We start from the raw sequence: 23,656 nt of genomic DNA on the forward strand, positions 1-23,656 counted from the left end.
CGCTTTTTTGGGGTGCCTGTGCGTTGCGTGACCCGTCATCTTTCCCCAGGGGTGACATGCAGCCTTGCTAGAGCACTAGGGTACGATTACCATCTGGTACCCAACCCCTTTGAACCCCAATTGCCCAGGCCAATAGTTCACATTGACTCCCATAAGCACAATAACATCAGTGCCATTGCTGGGAGGCGACCAAGCCGTAAGTGTGGCAAAGGTGGCCGAGCCCCAAGTGGTGGCCGTGGTGGATCCAGTAGGGGATGTGGCCGTGGCTTGCAGGGTGCCCCTAGCCCCCCATGTGTGGAGGAGCAGTCAGGGACACCCATGCCCCCCCCGGTTGAGGTTAACGTGGCTGACACCATCCATGCTCAGCCCTTGTTGGACTAGCCCACTGTGGAACCAGACCTGGCACAGGGTGACTCCATGGCTGACTTCCAGGTCAGCAGGTCTAGGCCACGTGCGCCGGTGAACGTTGGTGTCATCAGGCCACGTGGGTCAGGGGCATCTAGGTCATCTGCTGCCCCGCGTAGGCAGGCTGGGGAGGCTGCAGGGGCAGCTGCGGCTCCATCCACCCCACCTCTCACACACCCAGCCAGGACAGTGTCGGTCCAAGTCCATCATGCTGACATTCCCCCTGACACCATCACACTTGAGCTAATGCCTGCACCAACTCCCATGCTGAGTGTGCAATCCCACGCTCCTGCCCCTAGTGTCCAGAGCGGCGTAGGACACTCAGGATCCCCACCACCTTTCAAGCGGAAGAGGAAGAGTGCTCGTCCAGTAGAGGCTGATGCCCCAGACACGGCTACACAGTCCGGCCCGTCAAGGAAGCCCAGCTTCAATGAGGCTGAACTGAATGCACTTGTAGAGTATGTGTCCGCACATGACCGTGAAATGGTGATTGTTGCAGGATCCAAGACCACACCTGCACAACTTCAGGCACACTGGCAGACCATTGCGGACATCATAAGTGCCCTTGGAATGGTGAGGCGCACCGCTAATGAATGCTACAAGCGCTGGAATGACCTGAAGCGCAGGGCAAAGAATAAGCTGGCCTCAAGTCATGCCGCAACTCTAGTGACTGGAGGCGGGTCTCCAGCAGACGACATAGAACTCACTCCACATGAGCAGGTTGCCGGGACCTACGTCACGGAGGAACAGATCCAAGGCGTGGGAGAACTGGCAGATTACGAGGCATTGTCCGGTGAGTGCACATGCATGTGTGTGTCATCCATGTGCATGGTGTGTGTGGGAGGGCTTCTGTTTGGGTGCCAGGTGAGGGTGTGTGTGCCTGAGTGGTTCGGCTCACCCATGTGCCTCTTCCTATACATTCTTGGCACCAGCATTTGGGTATAGCAGCATCCCTTCGGCCAACATTAGACATCCAGCCCAACACCACGCCAGTTGCCCTTGGAGTGTCATCTTGCCACAACACTGTTGCTTATTTACCTCTGTTTATTCAGGCAGATTGTTTGCATGCCACCACTTTTACTCGGGATTTCTCAGTCCTATTGTCACATGTCTGACATGGCTATGGTACAGTGGACTGGCTCAGTTTCCTGGACATGATTAGTTTAGACATGTCCCTGTGCCATAGGACCATTTTTGACTGGCAGCTGCAGGTTAAACATTTGAACCATTACAATGAAAATAATCAATTATATGAGCAAACTGGACTGAATGAACAATTGGTGACCTCCTCTCCCTCTTCACTTTATGGCTAGGGTACATGCCATCTGTGTGATGGCATGTGTATTTGACCTGCCAATCACTGGCCAATGTGTGATGCCACTGCTAGACAGCCTGCAGCAAATGTGTTCATCTTCCATCTTGGTGTCATCAATGTGTGCCATCTGCCTCCCCATCACACGCAGTGACGGTGAATGCATGGGAGTGTTTTATTCATGTGGGACATGTGTCAATCAAGTACTGTTTCTGTAGCCTCTCAGCCCTAAGTGTGTGCCATAGTGCTAATGCCTGTTTGCATTTGTTTTCTTTTATGTCTTTGCAGGGGATGACGCACTTGATACTGCTGGGGTGGTGGAGATGGTGCAGACCCAGGAGGGGTCTGAGGGCCGACCGACCACTAGTGAGGGACGTGGTGTGGTGGTGGGTGAGAACCCACAACTGCTGCAGGTCGTGCTCTCAAGGGGTGTCTCTGGCTGCACCTCCCCTGAGCTGTATTCAGGTGTCGGTTAGGATGATGAGACCTATGTGCAGTCGCAGGTGAGTGTTCCTGGGAGGGATTCTGTTCTGTCCGACCCACCTGCACCAGGGTTAGAACCCTCAATGGGGATGTCAGTGTTGGCAGGTACGCCTTTGGTGGTTACGGATACAGGGTCACACTCCGCGACATCTGATCCTGTTCCTGGGCCAGCAGATCAGAGGGGGAATGCAGTCCTGTAGCCTCAGCAGTGCCGGCACAGCAAGGCACAGTTCGCCTTGCCCCAGACAGGTGTGGTGCCCGCCGACATGGAGGCCGTCCGCCACCTGGCAATACCGCATGGGAGCAATCCATTTACGGTATGGCAACCCAACAGGCAGCATCATCAGAGATGATGGCTCAGGCCATGGATAGGGTGGCCACTTCCATTGTCCCCCCCGAAAGGCTGATGGAGCGACTACAGTAGGCAACCAACTCCATCTGCCAGTCACACAGGGAGGACATGTTGGCGTCCGACAGGGACAGGCGGGCGGCACTGGTGACTCTGCAGGAAGCCATCTCCATAGAGTCCCAGGGCCACAGGGAAGCCCTGAGGCTGGAACTCCTTCACCTCAGGACGACTCTTGTTGAGCTTGAGGCTTCAACAAACCGAAGGACAGAACAGCAGCTGGAGCGTCTCACCAGTATGCTCTCAGCTGAGATGCAGGCAACTAGGGCGGAGGTCCAGGCATCCCGTGAGTTGTTGCATGGGGACCTCCGCACACTTATCCTCCAGAATGCATGCTTGCAGCCATGGAGGAACAGACTAGGGCTTTGCGTGGGCTGCATCCCATAGTGCCACCACCTCCTGATGCATCTGCAGAGGGTGAGGATAGCGACAGCAGTGATACTCCCACAATAGGGTAGCCGTGTAGGCCATGAGCCCATGGAGGTGTTTTTTTTTCGCAAGATCCACACAGGTGGGTTTTGGTGTGCACCCTGTCCTCGGACCTCCTGGGTGGCCTCCCCCACTCCCCCCCCGGCCCATTAATGGCCATTTTTGATTTTATTTATTTTTTTTGGGACAGTGTGTTGCCTTGTGTGGCTACCGTGGGCATACGCTGCATTGTGGCTGGGCACATGCAGGCTTGTCATGGATTTGGTTCAGATGCTTGGGTTTTTGTCACACACACCCCTCCTGCTTCCCGTTTCCATGGGCTTGCAAAGGGTGTGCCCAAGTGACATTGACGTACATGGTGACATTGGACTCCCATGAGCTGTGTGGGCAGTCTGTAGTCAATACTGTGTATACATTCATAGTGCATATTGTTGTTGTATTGTACACTGCATGGTATATTGATATGTGCCTCCGCATCCATCTCATCCTCCATATTTGCAGGTCCATTCCTCCTGTCTTCACAATACGGTCCACCTTGGAACTGGAGTCCATGTTGTAAGCAGTGCACCTACACTCTTGCGTGGCGCTAACACTGTATACTTGGAAGTGTTCGGAGGGCTGTCATCATCAGGTGGTGAGGCTAGCTAATTTTTAAGTCTGTAATGTCATGTTTAAGGTAGGTTGGAGGTTGTGTAGGTGATTGGTATTCTTGGTAAGTATTTGGTAATGTGGGTTGTAGGTCCTGCATTACTGTGAGCATTTTATGTGTGGACATGTTTCCATTAGGGACACTGTAGCTGGTGACACTTGGGGCATGTTGTGGGGATTAATTTCTTTCCTCTCACATTGCATGACATGCCATGGTGTGTTGTGTGGCCATGCCGGGGAGGGGGTGGGTGACATGGCACTGTTTTCATGTAGTATTTTGCGAGTGGGTATTCATTTCTGCAGCATGGAAGTGTCTTTTCATGACACTGCATTGGTGGTGTTTGTGTAGGTAGGGATGCACACATTGTGACACTTCCACATGAACAATCTCAGGCTGCCATGGTTCTGACAGTTGACAGTCCCTTTGTTCGTCTTAATTGTCAGGTCGAGTCATCATTGCTTATCAGATGGTATGTGCCAGGCCTGTGTGCACTCCACTGGGGTGTGATTTCTATGTGAAGTAATTAGCCACCAGCTGCGTACGGGCTGCCTCACCCCGTGCCCTCTCCCCTCCCATGCGCAGCGGCCGTGCATGTGGTTGGGGATGTGGGGGCACCACCATGTCCACAGCCAGGCCACGGCATGTTGCAACATTGTGCAGGACACATGCTGCCACTATGATCCTGCACACTACTGGGGGCGCATATAACAGCTGCCCGCCAGAACGGTCAAGGGAGCGAAAGCGTGACTTGAGCACTCCGAATGTGCGCTCCACTATGCCCCGGGTTGCAATATGGGCTGTGTTGTATCTTACCTCTGGAGGCGTGATGGGGTTCCGAATTGGCGTCATCATGTGGGTGCTCAGAGGGTAGGCACTGTCCCCTGGTGAGGAGGTGATGGGTATCATTAGTGGGGTAGTGACATAACTCTGCATCTGACATGCATGCATGTGCAGTGGCATTCATACTCACCAAGCAGCCATGTATCGCCATGCCGCCCAACTTCTAGGTCCCGGCTTAGGGTAGACATTCGGTAAATGAAGCTGTCGTGGGTGGACCCCGGATAGTTGGCATATACTGAGGTGATGATTCCCTTAGCATTACATACTACCTGCACGTTGATGGAATGCCAGTGCTTGCGGTTCCTATAGATGTGCTCAGATGCCATGGGGGGACGTAGTGCCACATGGGTGCAGTCAATGGCACCTAGCACTTTTGGGAATTGTGCCACACCGTAGAAATCGAGGGTGGCAGACTGTCTTTCTGCAGGTGTCCTGGGCAGGTATATGTGCCTACGGACTGATGGGCGTGCAGTGATGATGTTCAAGACCTGGTGTAGGCAGCGTGACTGCGTGGCCTGTGACACCCCACCCACTATGGTACTTGTCCGCTGAAATGATCCTGTGGCCAAGAAGTGCAGTACATTGAGGACCTTCTCCAGGGGGCTGAGTGCTTGGGAGCACAGGGTGGGTGATGTGAGGTCATCCTCCCACTCACTGACCAGGTCCAGTATTATGTGTGGGGGAAACCTGTACCTCCCATACACCAGGTCATCAGGCATCCCAAAAAGGCTGGCTCTGGGAGTGAAAATTCGGGCCCTCACTATCCTCCTCCTCCTCCTTTGGTAACCCACGCCCACTGCTGCTAGGAATGGTATATTCATCCTGGCGTATGAGCTTGTTTCATGCTGGCGTACGTGTCTCAGGATTGGACCATTTATTTTTCGGCACGTCGTAGGCGAATGTGTGAATCTTCCCGCCCACCCCAGGAATACACTTAGCACGCTCTCCCAGGCCCAGTCGCGGGTAAATATTCCCGCCCACCCCTGGAATACATGTACCCCACTCTCACAGGCCAAGTCGCGTGTGGAAGTTCACGCGCACCCCGTAGTACACGTACCCAGGCCAATCGCGTGTGGGACTTCCCGCACACCCCAAAGTACATGTACCCAGGCCAATCGTGTGTGGGACTTCCAGCGCACCCCGAAGTACACGTACCCAGGCCAATTGCGTGTGGAACTTCCCGTGCACCCCGAAGTACATGTACCCAGGCCAATCGCATGTGGGACTTCCCGCGCACCCCCACCTACCCAGGCCAATCGTGTGTGGAACTTCCCGCGCACCCCGTAGTACACGTACCCAGGCTAATCGCGTGTGGAACTTCCCGCGCACCCCGAAGTACACGTACCCAGGCCAATCGCGTGTGGAACTTCCTGCACACCTCGAAGTACACGTACCCAGGCCAATCGCGTGTGGAACTTCCCGGGAACCCCCACCTACCCAGGCCAATCGCGTGTGGAACTTCCCACGCACCCCGTAGTACACGTACCCAGGCTAATCGCGTGTGGAACTTCCCGCGCACCCCGAAGTACACGTACCCAGGCCAATCGCGTGTGGAACTTCCCGCGCACCCCCACCTACCCAGGCCAATCGCGTGTGGAACTTCCCGCGCGCCCCGAAGTACACGTACCCAGGCCAATCGCGTGTGGAACTTCCCGCGCACCCAGGAACACGCGCACACGTTATTTGTCACACAGCGGGTGTCCGTGTTTGTCGGTCCCCCTTTGCACCTCATTTGTCCTAGAGGGCCACTGTATGGCCCATTCATCATGGCTGTATATGGGTGCTTTTTGTTAGTGCACATTTTGGCGCACATTTTTTTCAGTCGCAGGGGCGCTACCACCTGCTTTTTCGTGGCGTACTTGTTTGGCCCTGTGCGCGTCTTTGACCGTGCGCTGGTTTGCCCTATTCGATTCCATGAATACGGGTTGTAGGCGAGCGTGTGGGCGTTCCGCGCACTTGCCCCCTGTACTTCCCCTGTGATGCCCATATTTTCACGCGTTGTTCCCCATTCCGAGTATTACGCCCCGTGTTCCGCCTACTTTTGTGATGTGCGCCGCGCTATGTGCGATTTCGCAGTGGCCGTGGCACACGCTGTTGGATGACCTGTGCGCCGGCGTGTGCGGCGCACATTTTTAGTGCACATCCAATGTTTTTCTCGCGCACAGACTTCCATGAATCGCTGTGCGCTGGTTTCCGTGCGATTTTCGCACTTGCACTGCGATTTTCGCACTTTTCCTGCGATTCGCACGTTTTGGCACCTCTGCGCAGGAATTTTCGGCACACATTATTTCCATGAATCGACCCCTAAATCTTTTCTTCCCTGGATGTCAAATGGGAATGCACTTTGGAGTGGGACAGAGTAGCCGCAAGGGTGAACCACATGAGGCATTTCAGTTCAGAATAAATTCAATATACATAGTGTCTTCACCCAGAGATTTGTTCCCATCCATGGCATGCTCAGCCTCCCTCAGTACAAGGCAAGGAAGGCAACACATGAAACAATCACACTTCAAAATGCTTCATTCGTGTCTCTCTATGCAACAGTGGAAAAGAATGCAATACCCAACAAGGCGGCAAGGGAAGCCAATTAACAAGGCTGCTTTCCTCAGATGACTCAAGGCCTGTGCGAAGTCCTTCAACAAGCTTCCCTAATCATGACTCAGTTACTGCTCCCTCCCTTGGACCACAAGTCACACAATGCAATAATCCCACTCCCAGAATAGTGGGTAAATCAATAAGCTGGTTGCCCAGATCGTGAGGCAGATAGGTCTTTCTAACTTGCAGCTGAATAGTGCAGTTTTACAAAATGTAAAGCCAGGCTTTACAAATGTGTTCTCTCAATAATGTACTTCTTCACTCGACAGGACTGTCGCCCTGAGCATGTCTGCTTCAGACCCTTTGACCAGGGGTTGGTAGTGTCTATTGGTTCTTGGACAGTACCACTCATCAGCCAGTAAGTATTCCAAAGCAGTGGGAGTTTTCTGGCTCTTCTTCGCTCCTCCACACACTCGGTCCGCTAACCATTATATACATTTGGTTATTAAAAATTCCTCTCGAGGGGGCGCTGTTGAGCAGCCGATCATGATGGCCGCCTAAAAGAGGAGCGCCTAAAAGAGGAGCTCCGAGTCCACTATCAATCCTTAATGATATTTGTCGTCGCCGGCCATAAATATTTACTTCTGAAGAACCCAAGAGGTAAAAGAACCGATCGTGCACTAACTCCTTGAGTCTGGGGTGAAACCGCAAGCTGCAGAGGCGCATATGATCACCACAAGAAGTGCCGTGCCAAAGCCGTTGTAGCACTGAGGACAGACGCGTGGAAGGAGCCCCGCCCGGCCAAAAACTCTTCGAGGACAGGCGGCAGAGAAGGCAGCAGCACGGTTACGAATAAACAGTGCACTGAACTCCAGCTGATGCTGGGTGATGGGATCTCCGAGCTACTAAACCACGTCCCTGCAGTCGAGGACACATTCACCGAATCAAGCAAAAACAGCTCCGCAAGGGGCCGGATCAAACTCCTGCATAACACGCGGCCTGCTGGTACAACCGAACAGCACATTGGGAAGCAGGGATAACCCTGGCTGGGACATCTCCAACCGTTCAGCAACCAGCTGAACGCCGGAATCCAACAAACAGCTGGCCCTCCTGAACTGGAGAAGCCACCTCACCAGATCATGGCAACCGGGGACAGTGGCCATCGGGCCACCACGACTGATCCTGAGGTCCCAGCGGGAGAGTTACGCCACATTATGACACTGAACACCAGAAAGTCAGTGCGATAAGCAAACGCGCACCGCCACAACGCACTGCGCGAACACGGGCACTACATACCCAATAGAGGCTTAGTCGGCGGTGACACATACCTGTGGCCTACAATACGGCCCTAGTCACTAAATTAATCTTGATACGGGACACTTTGGCAAATGAAGGCATCGCGGCTCTGAAACGCACAGTGAATCACTACTGCGTTATCCACTGTGACGACATCTGAGGGATTGCATCACACAGCCCAGATCTCAATGCCGTATCAGCAGTGGGATGATACACGGCAGTGAGGCGCCCATGTCGGAAAATTAACACCCAGACATAGCGATTTACCTACTAATGACCGTGCCTACGAAGCGCAATACAGCATAGAAAAGGCCTAACAACGGTGAATAGCAGAACAACCGGATGAAACTGGCCCGGTCACTGCACCGAATACAAAAACCGTTCAAGGGCATATCCTGACTGGGCAAGATTAGACGGCCTCTATGGCACAATACACTGGTGAACGCACAAGATTACACAGATTGATCTGGCACAGAACACGCAATGATGCACCAAAGAACCAGGTGTGACAGTGCAGTGCCATACAGGTGAGACCGCAAAAACAACACAACGCAATTTGCACACTGCTGATACCTGAGGACACCCATCCAAACCACTACTGGCCAGTAAGCAGCACCGGGCCACATCAAAGAAACACTGGCAATCTTAATCCACCACTTAATAACAAATTAGCCTCTCCTGAATCCGGGACAACACACGGCCGCCCAGTAACAAGCTCCAATACGTGGGGCAAGAGTCCCAACAACTCAATTGGCAACCCACAAATTAGCTGAGGACTAGATTACACTGCGCACAACTGCAACCTACGTGACGAGTGCAACCAACAACAAGTATTCTGCAGGAGACAACTGGGGAAACTAGGGGGGTGAAACCACTGGCCCAATACACCCTAGCTGCGACAACGTGGGCAGTCCCGCAGCACCACCAACTGGAGCACAACCGACCCAATCAGTGCGAGGCAAGGGCCAGCCCAACTGCTCACAACCAAACAGTAGATGTCGAACACAGTCATCTGACCTTTCTACGGCATAGATAAGAAGCAGTACTGTAGAAGAAATCAAAGGGGAAAGACCACATCTGACCCCCGGTCATACCTTACATAATGACAAAAGGGGTAAACAAAAAAAAATGTCAGATGGACAGTTCCAGAGATGACCAGTTGTTGCAAACAATGCAGAATGGCTTCTTAGCCATCAACGTTAAGCTGGATGATATTGTGGGCACAATAGGGTCACTGAAAGCGAAAATAGAGAAGGAGAGTGGACACATTACAGAGGCTGAAACACGAATAAGTGTGAATGAAGAAATAATACAGCACCACAACCGAACGCTAAATATCATCCAAACTGAACTAAAGAAAAGGACGAATAAATGCGAGGATTTGGAATCAAGATCCACACGTAACAACATCCGTGTGGTGGGGATTCCAGAAGCAGCATGTAAAGGTTCCATGAAACTGTTTGTAGAGAAACTCCTTAAAACTGTGTTTGACCCCTCAAAGCTAGCCTCACAATTTCTGGTTGATAGAGCGTATCGGACACTTGCACCACCCCCCGCCCAAGAGCTCCACCAAGAACAATAATAGCTTCATTACTAAACTACAGAGACAGAGAACAATCCTTTGGCTTGCAAGAGGAAAGGACTCCCTACAATTTGAATCTAGCAATATACACATATATCCAGATTTTGCTGCTAGCATACAAATGCAAAGAAGATCCTATGACGTGGTAAAACGCCACTTCGGGTCCGGAAGGTGCCATACTCCCTGGTGTTTCTTCCCAGGCTGAGGATACAACATGGTGGGAGAGCCCATTTCTTTGATAACCCCGAACAGGCGTTGACATATGTGGAGTCATCGATATCCATGTCCCCGAGTCAACCACACACTGAGCCAGAAGCGTCACAAAACAAAGATAGAGACTGCAGAGATGACAATGACTGAAAGAGATCTTGAGGAGGCCACTATACCTCTCGCCTCCACACTTCATAGCGACGGTGACGAACAGTACCTTTGGATCAGGGCACGTTGAGCTAGACGGACGGTTTAGTCTGTCAACATGGCCCCCCAGGGTTTCACCAAAAGTTTACAAAGGTTACATCATCGAGTTGGGGCTGATAGTGAGGTTGTGGGGAGGGAGGGAAAAGGGAGTAAGGTTATGTTTTTGTTAAATGTTTTAATAGGCTGGGCCAATAATAGCCTGACAGTTCTGGGGAGAAAAGCTGGAAAAGCATGCAGGCTTGGTTCTATTTGAGGTTGTTGGAACTGTGTTAGAAGTATAACAAAATTATAAGCGAAACCGAACTACGAAATGGCGATACACCTTAGAATGATATCGTGGAATGTGAGAGGCCTGAATAACCCGATAAAAATGAGGAAGATGTGGGCATATCTAGAACACCATACGCCTAACATAGTAATGCTACAAGAAACCCATGCACATACACATACAAGCAAATGGCACAGAGATGGGGGAAAAACAGGTTCTACACAAACTACTCATCACAGGCAAGGGGAGCAATAACACGGATACTCAAGAGCGTGACTTTAGGGCTGAGACAGCGCACATTGACCCAGAGGGCAGATAAGTAGTAGTATCGGGCACGATCAATAACAGACCAATAACCCTAGTAAACACATACGGCCCTAACATGGATGAACTCACATTTTATATTGAGGTTGCAGCATTAATAGGCCAGAGCCCGGACACTCCAATAATATGGGGGGGTGACTTTAATACAATACTTGACTTGGCCATGGATAGATCAAGCACCAAACATAGCAACACAACCAGAGCTACCCTCACCATTAAGCAAATCAATACTCAAGACGAATTAGTCAACATCTGGAGTATAGAACGCCTTTCGCTTACCAAATTCACTTCTCACTCCACGGTGCACGACACACACTCTAGAATAGACTGGTGGCTCGTGTCTGAGGCCTCAGTGGGGGAAGTAACTGAAACCAAAATATTACAACGCAAATGATCAGACCACTCTCCAGTAGTGCTTGAAATAAGACAGACACAGTCACCTAGACTAATACGTGGATGGAGAATGGCCCCAGCCGCTTTACAGGACGATTCCCTGGTAGAGACGCTTAGAAATGATATCAAATCTTTCTACACTGAAAATAAGGGTTCAGTAGATAGGTTCTCCACGATATGGGAGGCATTCAAGGTGTTGTTCAGAGGAACGATGATTGCATCAACATCTGACATCCTAAAAATCACCTGGTGGGAACTGGGTGAAACAGAGAAGGACCTTAGGAACCTAGAAAATGAGTACTTGAAAACACATGACAAAGCACTTCTAGGCCTCATTAACGGGAACAGAGATTCTGCGATTTGGCAGGATGAGTGCAGGCTAGGCGATATAGGGAGGGCGACCGTCCCGGTCGACTACTGTCAGGCATTATCAAAGGGGAGCATGAGTCACAACATATTAACGGGATCACCAGACCCAATGGCTCAACCACCGTCAATCCTGAGGAAATCAATGATATGTTCCGGGAATATTACCAAACGCTATATTCTAATAATGACAGAGCTACGGAAGATGAGGTAAGGGTATACCTAGCAAACACACAACTGCCCACACTAGATAATGCAACCAGTGAGAAACTATGCTCCCCAATCACTGTAGAGGAAATTACTGATGTAATAGCCTCATTGGCATCTAGTAAGGCCCATGGACCCGATGGTATCAGCATCGAATTATACAAAGTATATAAAGATGTCCTGGCCCCCAAACTACTCAGGGTGTGGGAGGAGGCCTGCACCACTGGTTCATTGCCACCTTCCCTCACAGAAGCGGTCATAACAGTCCTGGCAAAACCAGGGAGGCCCCCTAATGAAATGTCCTCATACCGCCCACTCTCACTAATAAACTCAGACGCAAAAATCTTTGCAAAAACATTGGCTAATAGACTGCTACCCCACATGACGACTCTAGTACACCCGACCAGTTGGGATTCATCCGGGGAAGGGCATCGGCTCTGCATTTAAGGAGACTGTTTGGCGCAATGGCGAAGATTAATCCAGAGGTCTCGGCAGCTGCCATGGTACTGGATGCTGAAAAAGCATTCGATTTGGTGTCGTGGAACTTCTTATTCGGGGTCCGCAGGTGCACGGGACTGGGCGAGGACTTCAATAAATTTGTTAAACTACTATACAGTGACCCCAAAGCCAAGATACGGACTAATTGGAACTACTTAAAGGAGATAAAGTTATCCAGAGGGACACGTCAGGGATGTCCATTCTCCCCCCTGCTCTTTGCACTAACAATAGAGCCGTTTGCTAGCAGAATACGTGACTTCCATGGGCATAGGGGAATATACATACGAGGATCCGAGCAGATAATATCACTATATGCGGGTGATACTTTAATATACCTAAAACAACCTGATACAAACATAGAACCAGTACTCACAGAAGTTAACAAATTCACTGTATACTCGGGCTATATGATTAATACATTGAAATCTGACCTGTTTCCACTCAATGACAAAGCTCCTAAGCCAATACACTTGCACAGGATGAAATGGGCCGAGGGGACGGTGAAGTACATGGGAGTCACAATGGCACGGACACGTAGGCTTCTTTATGAACAAAAAACATGCTGACTACCTTAGCACACCTGAGAACAAACTTAATCTATGGGGCAAGTTTCCACTATCATTAATGGGCCGGATAGCCATCTTGAAATGATTGTAGCCCCTAAGCTCCTATATTACTTTACCACCATACAGATATGGCCTGGATGACAGTTTTTCAACACATTCCAGAAACTATCTGTGGGGTTTGTGTGGGCTGGGAAGGCTGTTGGAACGAAATGGGAATCTCTTACTGAGCCATACAACAGAGGGGGACTCGCAGCCTCCGATTTTGAACTATACTATCTTTCTGCCCAAGCCCATTATGCTGGCCTACGGTACAACCTAGACAACACATGTTCTCACACTGACCTCGAGAGACAGTCTGCAGCTCCGAATGACATAAGGAGCACCATCATAAGTGAGGGCAAAACTGATCCCTGCCCCTTCGATCCACTGCGCACCACGCTGTATGCGTGGAAGCGCATAAGGTCCAAATTACAAATTAAGAACCCATATAGCAAACACATTCCTTTATGGCACAATCCCGATCTCCCCCCCACAATGGACACAGATATCCAAAAAGCATGGGACCCAAATGGGGAAATGAAACTAGGGGACCTTTTTATTGAGGGCAGGTTTGTCACACTGGAGGAATTCAAAAGCAAATTAGGAAATAACCCTGTGATAGTCCTAAAATAATAACGCATGAGAGCAGCGGTTAAGCGAAAATGGCCATCATATCCGGTGGAGCCTGATTCCAACGAATATACGGAAATTATAATATTATCTGGTAATGAGAGGAAATTACTAGTGAGACTATAATCCAAGATACAATGCGACATGCCCCAGTCCAACACATTGAGTGAAAAATGGGAAGGAGACATCGGGTCGGCAATAGATTAACATAAATGGGAGAAAATGTGCAGCTTGACCAAGGAAATCTCACTCAACGTACGATTACGACTGAAACAATATAAAGTACTGAACCAACTCCACTACAGTCCCAAACATATCACTAGGTTCAACCCGCAGCAAATACAGCTATGCCCAAAATGCAAATCTGACAGTGCAGACACTATACATATGCTCTGGAGCTGTCCCCCAGTTGCAGGATTTTGGCACCTGATTGCATGAACACTACATGAGATGGTGGACATACCTCCAACGCCTCTACCGCTGAAATACCTACTGGGTGATATAGGCATAGCAGATACTAAAACTCATAGACTTTTCAACCTCGGCTGTATAAAAGCTCAAAAATGCATATTGCTAAAGTGGAAAGCAAGAGAGGCACTAACACTAAAGCAATGGTTCAACGAAATGGCTAATGTAAATGGCAATGAGGAATGCTACATACAACTATAACGGCAGCGTCGCGGCCCAAGGACATATGGGCTCCATACTGGGCTCACATGGAGAAAATCTCTGAAACTAATCGCCAAAATGTAAATAATGCTATGGCATGATAAACAGACCTCCATAAGAAATAATGTGTAACTGATGAGAACGAATATACCAACGTTATGTGTAATGTAACAGACTAATCATAGATTGTAACTGTATGAACCTCCTTATGTGATTGCCATACGTTAAATACGTTTTTTTTAAAAAAAAGAATTCCTCTCTGTTGGATGACTTTTACTCTGTGCTAGTTTGATTACAGAGAAAGTATAGCGGGCTACCCCTCTGGGGGATTTATCACCTCGCCTCTCCCGAAGGAGGTGGAAGGGGTGTGTCCCTGGGCTGCCCAGAACCGGATCTGGGCCCAGGGGGATTCCTAAGGGTTCAGGGCTGCAGAGACTCTGCCTCTTTGCAGCCCCAGACAAACACCAGCAGCAGAATCGTCAGCAGCATCATCGCCCTGAGCCTAGGGAAGCTTGAACAGAGGTCAGACCTGGTGGCCGCAAAGGCACCCGCGAGCAGAACTTGTAGTTTGCCGGTTCGTTAGTAACAGCGCTGGTAGTTTACCGGCGCCATTACTGCTAGACCGGCAAACCTGTAATGAGGCCAATTGTTTGCTTTAAAAGGATTTAAGGATATTGTGCATGCCGTGTATTTCAATTTATTGTAGATTTCAATTGGTTGCTTTAGAAGGATTTAATGATATTTTATAATAATCATTTTGTAGGCACGTAGATTTCATCAACAAAGAATAGGTTAATGATCATGGGGTGCAATTGGGCTGAGCAGGGTAACCCCTCAGAAACACAATTGTTTAATGTAAGGGAGTGATTTATCTCCCGAGTTATTGCAGGTCTATCCCCTCGGAAAAAACAGTTTTTTTAATTTAAGGGAGTGAGTTATCGCCTGAGTGTTTGAATTGAATTTAGATTTCAACAACAAAGTAGAGGTCCTGAAGCATGGGGTTGCAATTTGTGGTTTATGCTTTGAAAAACATAACAGTATGCTTACATATATGTGCAGTGTGCACATTTCAGGATTGTTTTTATGTGTTGCCGACCCGAAGTATAGTACTGGCAATTTGCACATTAAGGACTGTTCTGTAAAACCTAGCAAGCATGTGCCATGCCTGGTGGGTTAAGTGAAGGTAAATTGAAACAAAAGACTGATATGTCAGGGATCATGGCCACAAAGGGGATTGGGCATGGCCACAAAAGGACATATATTGGCAGGAAAGCAGGTATAGTAAGAGAGGACGAACAGTGCAGGTTAACAATTTTCCAGGGCTATGTACGAGGTTAAGCCGTAGGTTGAAGGACAACTGCAGACATTTTTTTATGCCAACTGAATTTCTTGCAATAACATGAATGTTTTTTATGTGCTGTCGCAGGTATAAAACTCTAAGCAAAGGATGGAGAGGACCATTTCAGGTTGGTCTCAGTTGTACACGCTACAGGATCGCAGCAGGAGTAGCTTGGTAAGGTTACTACATTCCCTAGAAAAGGGGATTTCAGCATCATGTCAAGGGCTTGGGGTATTGCAATTTGATTTGCGGGACCGGTGTGGAGAGGGAATGAACTGGTGAACACTGAGGTATTTATGGAAACTGACATTCTGAGGTTAGCAAACGGTTAGTGGAAAGGCAGTGCAGGGTTGACTTTAGGGGAGGTGGGGTGAAGTACAGGAATGTCTCTAGCATGAGGCCTTCTCTACAGTAAATTGAAGTACAGGATCTTTCTAAGTGGTGTTTTACACAGCAGTAAATTCCACTGGAATACATGGGAGGAAAGCTCATTTTACTTATGTTATCAGAGGTGGTTTTGAGATGTCGGGACAGGGCTCACCGGACATGTTTGCCAGCGGCGAGGGAAAGCGGCAGCATTGGGACTATTTCAACGACAAAGCCGAGCTACGGGCACTCTTTCAGGAGACGTTATGCAGCAGGGGAAAGTGTTGGGTGAGAAAGGTGCTGGACGAGGGCCATGAGGTGCCCACCCAAGAGCAAGTAGTCCAGGCTCAGGTTTGCCCACCCATCGTGATTGATACCCCGCTGCTCACAGAGGCGACGATAGAAGAGCCACCTAAGAGAAAGCAGTGGCGTTCATCAACCCAGGGGTAAGGCAGCTGCAGCAAAGGTACAAGAACAGCTTGAGTTACAGGTTTTGATAGACCCTGTAGAAAGCAGCGTCAAATGACAGCTGGGTGAGCTGCCAGAAGGTAATGAATTCGGGAGTGGTGCAATAAGTGGGGGATTAGAGGAAATGCTGTACTTATTGCAAGGGGTTGCACAGCCACTAAAGTAAGGGGGCAATAGAAAGAGTGTGAGGAAAGTATGGCAGGGCACCCCAGTGCCGCTGCGATCGTGGCAGACACAGGGGTACCAACAACTCTTGCTGTGGTGGGACTCTCATGCTCCATGGAGGGCATGGCAGCACCACCACAGCAACAGGTTCAGACAGGATTGTGCAAAGGGATGGGGCAGGTTCAAGGGGAAAAAGGGGGAGTAGCCTCGACAATGGTCTCACAGGTCTCCCACCGCAGCAGTCAAATGCGTTGGTAGAGGGTTCAGCCCGATGGTAAGTGCAGAGAAGGGGACAGACTCTGTGAACCAGCTTAGTGAAGCAGGGCCCATGCTAGATAGTAGTACCCTGGTGACTATTGCCCCCCTGCTGTCTGGCAGGTCCACCCTGGTGTGGCATATTTCCAAGTATATTAAGGAGCGAATTTGGGTTAGAGAGTACTTTGATATATTTTCTTTGCTATCAGTGGAGATGGCTGGGCCAGATATAACAGTAAGCAAGGACAAGGACAGGAAAAGACAGAAGAGAACTAGCCCAGAGGAAACAATAAGTAATTGGAACAAGGCGTTCTCCTTACTGGCAGCAGTAATGATGGAGAGGTTTCCAGAGCAGGGAGCTGCCTTATGGAAATGTAAAAACTCGATTGTTGATGAGCACAGAAGGTATGGTTTCACAGGATGGGTGAATTATGACTGGGATCTTAGATCCAAGATGGCGCTGGTCCCCCGGTATGACATGGGACCAGAAGGATATGGAAAGTTGTGTGTCCTACATGGGGAGAAAGGACAGGTCCAGCCAACTGAATGGTGAACTAGGAAAGGTTCCACAGAAGGCATGTTATGGGAGAAATGAGCACAACCAAAGAGGGAGGTGGTGGCCCTATCGACCAAGGGACCCAGGCGCAAAGGGGAAGGGAATGGGTGTACAAGAGTGATGCACAAGGTCATGGGGGAAATGCGACAGGTGGAGTAGGGGCTTTGGACGACTATTGCAGACTTTTCAATGGGGGTTTTTGCCACCGGGGCATGAAGTGCAGATTCACCCACTAATTTTGTATGGGGAGTTGCGGGTGCACCCAGCAGTGAAATGTTTTAGGTCTGAAGGGGGTGAAAGGGATAGAGGGCACCACAGAGGTGCGCAATAGACTGCAATGGGAAAAAGGGCTCTCCCCAGTTAACAGACCAGTGTTGCAGGAATTTTTGAATGACTACCCCAGAGACAACGAGCGTGATTTATTGTACAGAGAATTTAGGGACGGGTTCCGTATACCCTATGAGGGACCGCTGAAGGTGAGGATCGCAAGGAACCTGCCATCAGCATAGTCGCAGCCGGAAGTGGAAAAGGAAAAAATAAAGGAGTTGGAATTGGGCAGGATGGCGGGCCCCTTTACTTCGCCCCTCTGCCCAATTTCTTTATGTCCACACTGGGCATTGTGCCCAAGAAGGAGCAGGAGAAGTTCAGGCTGATACACCATCTCTCTTATCCCAAGCGCAGGTGGTGAACAACTGGCTGCAACCTGAGCAATGCTCAGTGAACTACACTTAGTTTGTCCAGGCAATGGACCTAGTGGCTGAGAGAAGAAAGGGGACTTTGCTGGCTAAGTAGACACTGAATCAGCTTTTCGCTCCTGCCAGTTTCCACCTGCTGTAAGTGGGAGGGGATTTTCTACATGGACAAGTGCATGCCGATAGGATGCTCGGTGTCCTGTGCATATGTTTAGGCTTTCGGCACATTTTTGTAGTGGATGGTGCAGGGATTAGCCGAGAGGGTGCATCAGGCACTACATCGACAATTTCCTTTTTGTGGGCAAAAGCCTGATGGGTAGGGCTGGCATCCCACTGGCGCCGGAGAGACCATAGGGCCCCACTGAGGTAATAACATTTCTGGGCATTGAAATAGACACAGAAAAAGCCATTTGCAGGTTGCCCGCTGACAAGCTGAGGGGGCGGATTACTGAGATCGATAACAACCTGGCAACCTTGGAAAATGTGCAGCAATTGTTGGGTAAATTAAACTTTTCTGCCAGGGTCATCTGGTGGGGAGGAGTTGTGCATGAAGGTTGGCGGGGGCAACAGCAGGGTTCATGCTAAAACACCACCTTGTCAGGCTCAGTGCTGCCTTGAAGGAGGATCTGCACATGTGGTGGAAATTGCTACTAGGATATAACGGGGTAAGGTTGTTGAGGACACCCTGGGTAACAAGCAGGGATCTCCAAATGTACTCTGATGCATCAGGAAACAAAGGTTTTGGGGTTATCCTGGGGCAGTAAGGGTGTGCACAGAAGTGGCCGACACAGTGGCACAAGAAAGGGAGGACCAGGAATATCATGACTCGAGAGTTGTTTCCAATTGTCGTGGCCCTCATGTTATGGGCAGATGAGTTGGGTAACAGGAGGGTGCGTTTTTGGTCCGACAAAAGGCAGCTGTGCAGGCCATCAACTTGAAATCAGCGTCTTGTCTGGCTGTACAAAGCATCCTGAGGAAACTAGTAGAAATTTGCTTCTACCTGAATATTGGTGAGGATAGCTCTGGGGCAACGCATTTGTCTCGGAAGCAAGAAAACGCAGCGCAACACAGGTTCGAATCACGATCCCACACTTAGATCCCACATATCTCTGGTATAAAAGAACAATTATAATTAAATAAGATATTGAGTTCAGGGCGTGCTATGCACAGGGTGCTGTTAACATCGCAGCTGACACTCTCTCGTTTTCAGTGGGACAAGTTCCAGAAATCCCATCCCCGATCAGAGGGGACACTGGATGAACAGGTGCACATATGTTTAGCCTGGGCACACAGTGAGGTAAAGACACAGAGCTGGGTAGCAGGCCAGCTTGCGGCAATCGCTTTTTACAGCAAACTGTTGGGTAAAGGGGATCCAACCAAAAGATTTGTTCTGGAAGCTGCTCTCAAAGGATGGGGTCGGATGGAATGGCCCGGATGCATGCACGCAGGCCAATTGATTTTGAGGTCTTTAAGAAACTGCACAATGGCCTGCCCGGCGTTTGTTTTAATGCATATAAGGTGTTATTATTTAGAGCTCCTTTTTCCCTGGCATTTTTGGGAGCTTTTCTCTTCAGGGACTGGTTGGGGCCAGCAAAGATGATAAATCAGGGAGGCCACTACTAGCGAAGTATGTGGTCTTTACTGGAGAGGAGGGTACACATAAAGTTGTGTAGGTCAAAGACAGATCAGGAGGGCAAAGGAACGTGGGTCACCTTGTTCGGCTCCCCCAACTAGGACAGCTGCTCTGCCCAGTTGCTGGAGCATTATCTGGCCAGCAGACTACAGGGGGGAATACCTGTTAGTGCACAACAGTGGATCCCCCTGACTATTTTCCAATTTTACAAGGTTTTATCAACCACACTGGGGGAGGTCGGCCTCCACAGGAAGGGGTGGTCCTCCCACAGCTTCAGGATAGGGACCACGACAACGGCTTTCCAACAAGGGATGCCTGCTCAAGCAATAAGGAAAATAGGGAGATGGGATTCTGACCGTTACCGATTGTAAGTGAGGCCGGGTCTGGCCACCCCACATGGCCTATCGAAGGTGCCGGACAGGGGGACAAACAGGTACTGGTAACAAGGCTTTAGGGTACACTGATTACCTGCGCTTTATCGCAGGAGGAGTTCAGGGTGTTGTTCTTGTGCTTTTATGTATGTTCCTATGTTTTGATACATTTCATTGTATCAGCAGGTGACGCTGTGTGGCTAATGGGACACTCATTTGTGTCATGTGTAGAGAAGAGAGCGCATCGGTGGAGGAGAGGTGGCCGTCTGGGACTGAAGAGCACAGAAGTGGCCTGACTGGGCACACCGGGCATGAGATGGCATTCATTGTTGCCCACAGGCAGTGGCGGATGATTCCGGCACCCTGAATTTTGGTTATGCACTGTGGGGGCGTCTACTAGCCTAGATGCAGGTGGCATTGAAGATTATGGGTCCACAGCTGTCGGGTAAAGACATTTTCTGGTCTGAGATCGTGCCCTGGGGGCGGTGGCGTGGTGCTCTTTCCAACACTGCTATGGAAAAACCAAGGAATTGCTAAATAGGAGCATGGACAAATCTATGAAATGAGAGGGCATTGGATTTGTCAGGCACTGGGCACTGGCCCTGGGGTACCCCGAGTATTTTGAGCAGGAAGAGGTGCACCTGACAGATGAAGGTCATGACGTTTTTCTCGTGTCCATATTTGGGGTATTGAAGAAGGTTAGCTGTGAATAGGGGTTCCATTGTGAGTATTAAGGTTAATGGTTGGGGGCATTGCGGACAGCTGGGGGGCCACCCTCAAAACGTGGCAGAGATATGGGGCGGCACTAGCCCGGACAGAGTTTCCGTGCGGTTCCGGCCATGAGTGGTACTTGATGACCACGCACAAGTCAGGTTCGGGGTTATACAGGCACTGACTCCCTTGCGGATAGTTGAGACTCCTTGACTACTGAATTCAGTGGTCCCAGGTTTATTCTCTCCAGGCAAGGGCGTGGGAGCTACTGCATGGCAGCTGGCAACCACAGACGTTCATCCACTATCTAATAACATGTAATCACCAGAATTGACAAGGGTAACCCGAGGAGAATAAAATACTGTTGAAAGCCCAGGAATTGGAAAGGGCCACCCAAAAGTTGTTGTAGGCTATTACGCTTAAAGGAGGCTGGGACCGCCCTATTTTGTTTGTTGACTCAAATAAATTGTGATCTGTTTGTTCCAACATATTGGGCCTCATTACGAGTTTGGAGGTAGCCATGCCATTTTTAGGCGGGCCCAGTAATTCCCATTCTCGGGATCCGGACCCGGTACATCCCCATTCCCATTTGAGCCCCCATAGGGCTCAATGGGAATGGGGAGGATGCTAACAACGGGCCCGTTAATGACGGGACCAGACGTCCTTAGCGGCACCCGCGAGCAGACTTCGTAATGACGCGGTAGAGTGATAACAGCGCCGGCAGCTCTACCGGCGCCGTTATCACTCTACTGCACTTGTTGTAATGAGGCCCAATGTCTCTGTGGTCTTATTTGTAAGTGCATATGGTCTGGGATTCTGGGGAAGGGGGCCAAAGTAGGAGATGGCCCTGCTAAGTGGATGCCAGCCCCCAGAGGGGGCACTAGAGGGACAGCCAGCATACCAGCCCATGCCCGTGTCTATTCCACTGGGGGATTTATCGCATCAGCGCTCCAGAAGGAAGCAGAAGGGGCGTGCCCCTGGGCTGGCCAGAACTGGCTCTGGTCCTAGGGGGACGCTAAATGTGCCGGTCTGCAGAGACTCTGCCTCTTTGCAGCCCAGATGAAGACCCTCCCTCCCACTCCTTTAGGAATTTGTAGCCAGAGGGTTCCGGACAGTACAATAAAATGGGGTAGGGATATGATTTACCAAGGAAGTGGCTCAGAGGTGATGTGGGTTAAAGGTGATGTTGTTGATTACTGTGCGTTAACAATTTTTCGGTTCCAAGGTTGTGTGGTTTTGTTGCTAATTTTCTTTTTGTATCACAGGCGGAGTTACAGGGCGGTCTAAGACAGGGAGGAGTTTTCACTGTGGTTCTGGCTGCGAGTGGTACCCGCTCGCTGTGCACGAGCCAGGTTCAGCGTTAGACGGGCACTGATTCCCTTATGGATAGTTGACTCTTCGACAACTGAATGCAGTGGTCCCGGGTGTATTCGCTCCAGGCAGGGGCGTGGGACCTACTGCCTGAGAGGTGATAACCCAAGGCGGTCATCTGCTATGTAATAACATGTAATAATCGGAAGTGACAAGGGTACCTGAGGACAATAAAATACTGGTGAAAGCCCGGGAATTGGAAAGGGCCACCCAAAAGGTGTTGTAGGCTATTGCGCTGAAGGAGACTGTGACCGCCCCATTTTATTTGTTGACTCCAATAAATTGTGGTATGGTTGTTCCAAAATATTATTGTCTCTGTGGTCTGATTTGTAAGTGCATATGGTCTGTGGTTCAGGGGAAGGGAACCAAAGTAGGGTATGGCCCTGCTATGTGTCCTTGCTTGATATGCAGTTTCCACAACACAGGGCTATTAAATGGCTGGCATGGGCCTTGTGAAAAGGCTGGGTGTAGCTCACCCTCAAGGGGGAGGCACTCCCCACAGCAGAACCTGCCGACAAACTCAAGAACAGCCAAGAGAGCAAGCATCTGGCTGCATCATCTTTGATCCCTCTGTCAGGCAACCACAGGGGGTCCTGGGCGTAGAACATTCTATTCCCCCACAGGAGTTCTCCACGTAGTACAGGATTCGAAATTGCATCACTCTGGTTGATTAGATGGGCCTTATCACAAGTTTGGCTGAAAATCTGTTGGAATTAACGCCAAGCTCTTTTACTGTTACTGTGAGTCAGTCTCAGGGACTGAGTGGTGGTAAAGCAGAGCTAGTGCCTAATTGTGGAGTCCATAAGCGTCCATGAAGATGTTATTGAATTTACTGGGAGAGTAATTATGATGCTGTAAAACCAATGATTTTTGGAGGCAAATTGGATGATTTAACCCCACCTAAATGCTGGAGGCAAGTACTTCACAAAGGAAAAATACCTTTAACTGGCATTTCTTTTCTGCACCGCCAAACTCTTAATGAGTACCACTGTTTCTCAGCCCCTCTGAGCTTTTTTTTTTAATCTTTAGCAAGGAGGAAGTAAACACAATGGAGCAGATTCTCAAAAATGAGCTCAAATGAAAAAAGCACAGAGGATGCACATTTTTCATTTGCGCTCAATGCTGAAATGCACAGGTTACCCTATTCTCAAAGGTGACCTGTGCATTTCAGGAGGTGCTGGACAGTAGTGCAAATGACCCTCTGTCAGCCCTCGTGCAACCACTTGGTTTCCTGTAGCACATTCAGAGATATAGGGCCTCATTACACGGTAGGCGGTAAGGGTTTACCGCCTTACTACGGTTTTACCAGCCGTTAAAGTAGGGTGCAGCAAAGGGACCTTGGTGCTAATTACGGTACCACAATTTGCGGTACTGTAATTAGCGCCTTCCCCATTCCCATTGAGCCCTATGGGGGC

This window comes from Ambystoma mexicanum, chromosome 4q (genome assembly GCF_040938575.1).
Source record: "Ambystoma mexicanum isolate Mex_15411 chromosome 4q, UKY_AmexF1_1, whole genome shotgun sequence".
Classification (NCBI taxonomy): Eukaryota; Metazoa; Chordata; class Amphibia; order Caudata; family Ambystomatidae; genus Ambystoma; species Ambystoma mexicanum.